General features: G+C 34.1%; 1 protein-coding gene across 1 annotated transcript in view; it reads left to right on the top strand.

Moving 5' to 3' along the window:
- Positions 1–2,505: 2,505 nt before the first annotated feature.
- LOC135087669 (alpha-tocopherol transfer protein-like) overlaps positions 2,506–6,000 on the top strand; it is a 30,375-nt gene continuing 26,880 nt past the window's right edge. Inside the window, exon 1 of the mRNA XM_063982413.1 lies at positions 2,506–2,611. The gene's annotated coding sequence lies outside the window, so the exon portion shown is untranslated. The remainder of the gene's footprint in view (positions 2,612–6,000) is intronic.

Below are 6,000 nucleotides of genomic sequence, written 5' to 3'. Positions count from 1 at the left end.
ATCACAATTATCCACAAGAACAAAGTAAACGATTTGCCTGCCTACGAGTGTGTGCGTATAATTTTTTCCTGCATCATTTAACATACAATACAAGGTGCGTAGATAATATAATTTTATACTTGCATTATTTAACGGAATTTTCAAGTGCATTTTTATGTTTTATGACTTTTGTGATTTGCGTGTATTAAGCATAGTTCATTGAACTTGAAATAGGTACTTTAAAATGTAAAGCAATAAATGCTGATAACTATTAACAAATTATTAGTTTACTAGAAACCAAAGCCGATATTTTTGAAAAAATAACATTAAATACAATTTTTTCCCGACTGCGCCAGAAGGAGGGTTATGTTTATACTTTACTTACCTACTAGAAACGGAAGTCGATGATTTGAAAAAAAAAATCATCTTATTTACTCACTTATTTAAAAATGACTTTAGAAGTAAAGATTGTTTAAGGCTGAAAAAAACTTGTATTTTTCTTCCCCAATACGACTAATTAAAACAAAATAACTAAACCATAATATCTGCATGATCTCATCCCATGAATTTTACGTGAAGATATTGTGTTTACACGTTAACCATCTCATTACTCAAGCTTCTGCATTCGTATTTTCTTATTTGTTCACCGAACACCGAATCCGAGACAATCGCAGCCAGTAAATAAAGTTAAGCCTTTAATCTTTAGTGCCAAACGTTTCCAGTACATTTTGAACTTTCTGCATCTGAAATAGAGTTCACAATGTATGATTTTTTCAGTTGTTTAAAATGTGATGGTACACCGATTTTCACTATAAGAAACGCAATTGAAAGTAATTCAGTTGTAATCTGATAAGGTCATCGAGGTCTCCAACACCTCAGGAAGGCTCAATAAGGCACGCAGCATACAAACATTGCTATTGCTATGTTCTTTAATACTGTTATTAATTTCTGAGCACAAACTTGACTTGAAAAGTAAAGTGATAGAATGAGTAAGATGAAAAATCGTCTCTAGGGTCAAATATTACTTATTGAATTACGTAATACTCTATCACAAATATGAGAGCAACTTTCTTTACTTATTTATTAAAGGAACAGCAATATTGAAATGGCTCAAAGAATAATACGCACATTAGTAAATCGTCGATATGGAAAATATTAAGTGAACATACCTATAAATTCCATTAAAATAAAAGTGGTTTTGGTGATACGAGTACATAGGAAAAAGTATCCGCTGGAAGTAAATTTCTCTGCTTTATTCGCTCTAACAAGAGTCGATTGCCTGTACATAACGCAACATTGTAGTCAAAAGTCCCCTCATTGTCCTTTACAAAAGACGCTGCCAATTGCAGTTTATAACCCATGGTACATAGCACATACTCGTAGAAGACCGACACAGTGGCTGCAATCACGCGATCAATCCTTGCCTTTTATCCAATCGGTCTCATCTCATCCTTTAAATTGGATGCTGTGTATTGCACTTTAGAACGACGCAATAGCTACAATACGGAGAGTATACTTGTTGACCAGTTTATGAAATAGAGATACTGGATATACGTCTATGGTATGGATACGTCTTTAAATAAATATGATCTATTGTCTTAGAACTAACGTGTTGTAGGCATTTTTAAGCGTACGTGTCGGTAATCAATTGGTTAATTTATGGTGTATTATTGTGTACTTATACCATAAATAGTCCTACACTACTCGTAAACAGATGAGATGATGGTGAATCATTGGCTATTTGGCTTTTAGTCCAGAATTATAAGTAGAGTAGATGTGCCTATGCGTGTGTACTTTATTTATCAAATAGATTGACCATAAAAATACTTATAACAAAATTCACGGTAAATTCTATTTGGTTATAATAAGTATCCAAACCGAAGCCTTTACCGTGTGTAGCCGCCATAAGGATCAACTCAATGGTCGACGTGCTAATTTACCTGTGTCACGGAAAACTGCATAATGCCATTTACGTAAACAAGATCGTTCCATTAACTTAAAGGACGATTGAGATTCGATTTAAAATTATTACAACTGGACATCTGGGATATAAATTGACTTTATTTCTGAAAGAAAATTCCCGACATTTAGGTACGTTTAATGCGCAAGATAATATTTTATGTAGGTACGACGCGTGCAATGTAACAGGTGACAATTTGTCAGTTTGTTATATTCCTTATCATTGTCATATTAATATTCGTGTCTTTAGTAAACAGCGATCGATTGTCGAAGGTTAATCAATTTTGACATGACATGCATGTTGACTTTACAAAGGTTGTTTGTCATTTGTTAATTTTTGATTTTCGTTTCATATGACAATTAATAATTAAATATTCATTAAGCTTTTCCCTTACTTTTTCCTGATGCTTTTTTTTACCTAAGTACGAGTAACTTAAAGGTCTTAACTTTGTTTGCTTAACAACATTAATTCACCAGTTCGATGTCGAGGACATACGAGTAAATCGTATCAAGGCACACAGCGAATCAGTGCATTTAGTGTGCAAACCTTTCATCCTTGCTGCGCAGGCTAGGTCAAGACGGCGCGCGCGCCGGCCGGCTCGCAGTCCTCGCCCGAGCGCGCGAGACGCCGCGCGTGCGCCTACGCCGCTATTGCTCTGAGCTTACACATACGGTGAGCGCTTTTAATCTATTTTCAATTTTATTTTGCATTTACTCATAAAAAAGAAAGTTTATGTTAAAAAAAATTGTAATAACTGAAAGAGTTGCTATTTTTAATATTATTTAAGTATGGTATTTTTGTTATTTATATACGGAAATCAACAAACCTATCATCATTCATCAATCTATACCCAGTCAATTGAATGTAACCTTGGTGGCTAATCTAGGTATAGATAAATAATAATATCACCATATAATTAATTTTACTTATTTATATTTCTTATTCTTTATATTTTTCTTGTCAGAAATGTATTTCTGCTAATTATTACTTACTCTTTCCTGAAACATCATTCAAAGCTACCTGTAGAGTCATGAATATTTAAAGCATTACAATTTAGGCAGTCTTATCATTTAAAGCCAACGTTACTATCAAAGGGAAATACTAAGGTTGGCCTAATTTTATTATCTTACACTATCTGAAACAAAGGCCGATATTTCAGCACGGTGCTTTACGATTATTGTTTTTTCGCAAAACTTTTGTGTTTCTGTAATTACACGCATTTTAACGTAAGGGTCATAAAATATGATGACTGCAATGCAATGCCATCGATGTTGCGATGACCCTGTACAATCACTCTCAGGTGGCTTGAATCGAGCTGCGCTTGCACAGATCCAATAATGCACTTTGCTTGTATTACTGAAATCAAATACTTATGCAGTTGTAGGTTTTTAACTCATAGATATAAAACCGAATTCGATTATGTTTGGTCGTTAGACTGGGCAATATGGAATTGACCTCTACACACAATGTTATATTAATTAACAAATATCTGATGGGCTCTGAATATGAACAATGAATCAAAGAAAAGCCCAATAATTCAAGGTTTATTTAGATATAGATACGAGCATATTCGTATCGCATGGACTTTCGAAATTTACATTTTTTTCAGGAACTCTACAATACTAGGTAATTGTTAATTAAATAGAGATCTGTGTGCAATATAAGTTGATACACGAGTGTCGTTCAAAACTATCTCAATGCAGCATATGTACCTGCATTTCCGATATCTCAAAGGCACCTTACAATGTTACAAGTACTTTTTAATTGCTGAATCGAAGATAAAGCGTAGACGAACCGCGCAGTTAGCGCGACCTTCGTCTCCGCGCACGTGGTCGGTGGTCACTGCGTCTGATTATCCGACCGCAATGTTATGACCAATGCGGGATAGTGTTTTACTTATTTACCTCAATAACAGATTTTATTGAGGTGAACATGGCGATAGAGTGTCTTGATACAGTTCTTAACGTTTAGACGCAGTTTTTGCGTGAACATTTTGCATTTAGGTACGTCTATGGTAGTGACGTATAATTTATGCATCGCTGAAATAAATTTCTGCGTTTGAACAATGCAAGTCTTGACTTCAGCCCACTATTTTCATAGTAAATTATGATATTTTGCAGTGGGTAAGTATTCTAAAATAATTGTAAATATTTTCGTTTTGCTATCGTGAATATTTTAGTGTGACATTGATTGACCTATTTTCATCAGCTTATGATTACTATCGTCATTACATTCCGATAAAATTGTTGATGTTACATTTATCAATCTGATATTCGACCCAGTTTGTGCAATAAATTCATAATAGACGCATTTTATGCTTTTACTGACATTTAAACATTAAATTGCTATGAACATTGTAGCTATTCTTTCAATTGTAATAGATAACTACCTTAATAAACGGTTAACAAGAGCTGAGTCAGTTTAATCACATGTTAAATCAAACGCTTTGTTAGTGAACACAATGCAATAACCGGCGGCGCAAGTCACCTCACCAAGAGTGCATTAGGTACTGTAATTTTGCTTTAGACCCTTTGAGTACAATAACATCCAACGCAAAATGAACGCAAAAAGCGTGGATTTTTACCTTTTAGCCAAAATAGATGCGAATTAATTTTGATCAAGAAGCCTTAGTTTAGTATGAAATAACATTCGTGTATAAATCTATACTTTCATTAAAAAATCATAAAGCCTGTATTGTAAATCTCTACTTGAGTTTGCTTCATCATACTAAGCTGTATTTTAGCACAGTTTCTTACTAAGATTTTATTGATGGCAAAATCTTAGCATTTACTAAATGTTATGAACCATTAAAACATTTTGTAATATAAGACGAAGTTGTAGCTTTTTATTTGTTTATTGTTGCTCGTTCGTAATTTTTTTAATTCCTTAACATCTCGAAGTGTGGTATCGAAGTTTGCGCAACAACAGAACAATGATTCACACAGTCTCAAACAAAATATCAGATAGTCGGATCCACACGAAATAAATGTTAAATAAGTCCTTGATACGAACCTATTGTTGTTTGTCGTGTACATTGTTTTGCATAGAGCGTAGGCTGTCTGGGCTAGGAGAGCTGTCTGATAAATGGATCAAGGGCACATTTACATTACCCCTGGTTTTCAACCTTTAGCATGCGTCTACAGAGTGGTAACAGCACGTCAGAATCATTGTTGAGATTTTTTTTGCCCATGTGTGGAATTCATGCTCTACTAGTAGTTTTATTAGTGTTGCATATCGTTCACTATAAACTTGTTCTGCCAGTTTTCCAACATTATAGCTATACACGACATGCTCAAGGGCTTTTCATAATATCAGACACTACGTGTAACAAAAACTACGTAAAAACAAGACACCCACTGAAAATCAGTGTCTTCGCAGTGAAGATTACTCTGTTGATGAATGTGCATGTATACAATTTTAGTTGTAAAATTAATATTTTCATTAAATAAATATTACAGAAGTTTGATAACCACTGCCTAACAGTATCGCATTACGTCGCGTCACTACTCGGTCGTCTCTATCGGTCACAGCATAACAGATGATAACGACACATAATGTCTGGCGGATAAATAAAGTTTATGTTTATGTTTCAATGCGCATAAATTGATAGAGTATGCATGTGTAAGATATAAACAATTGTGTTTATTCCTTGTGTGCTTACAATGTAGGTAGATAAAAGTAATGTTATCAATGGTAATTTCGTTTAAATAGTCAAGAAATATGTATATTGCCCAACAATATATGGCTCTATGGAACTTTTGATAAAGCTTAATTGTGAATATTGAAAGTGCGTCCAATATTAACATAATAATACAACTTGCACATGATCCTATTCGCTAGTAAATGACTTAAATGTGTATAATGCGAGTAGATCGATGGGAGTACGTTCGCAGTCTTGTTAGAAAAAAATCACAGGAATGTGCAAAATGGTTGTAGCACGGCTTTGTAATGCATGTTGTGCCATACATAGCCACGAGATCCTCCACCACATATTTTCAGTCTTATGCAATAAACTTTAGGGTTTTAAATTGAATAGGTGTTGTAGATCCTGGCTATATGCG

The sequence above is a fragment of the Ostrinia nubilalis genome, chromosome 3 (genome assembly GCF_963855985.1).
Source record: "Ostrinia nubilalis chromosome 3, ilOstNubi1.1, whole genome shotgun sequence".
NCBI classification, from domain to species: Eukaryota; Metazoa; Arthropoda; class Insecta; order Lepidoptera; family Crambidae; genus Ostrinia; species Ostrinia nubilalis.
Note: the sequence above shows the minus strand (reverse complement) of the source record. Positions and strands in the feature narration are given on the sequence as shown.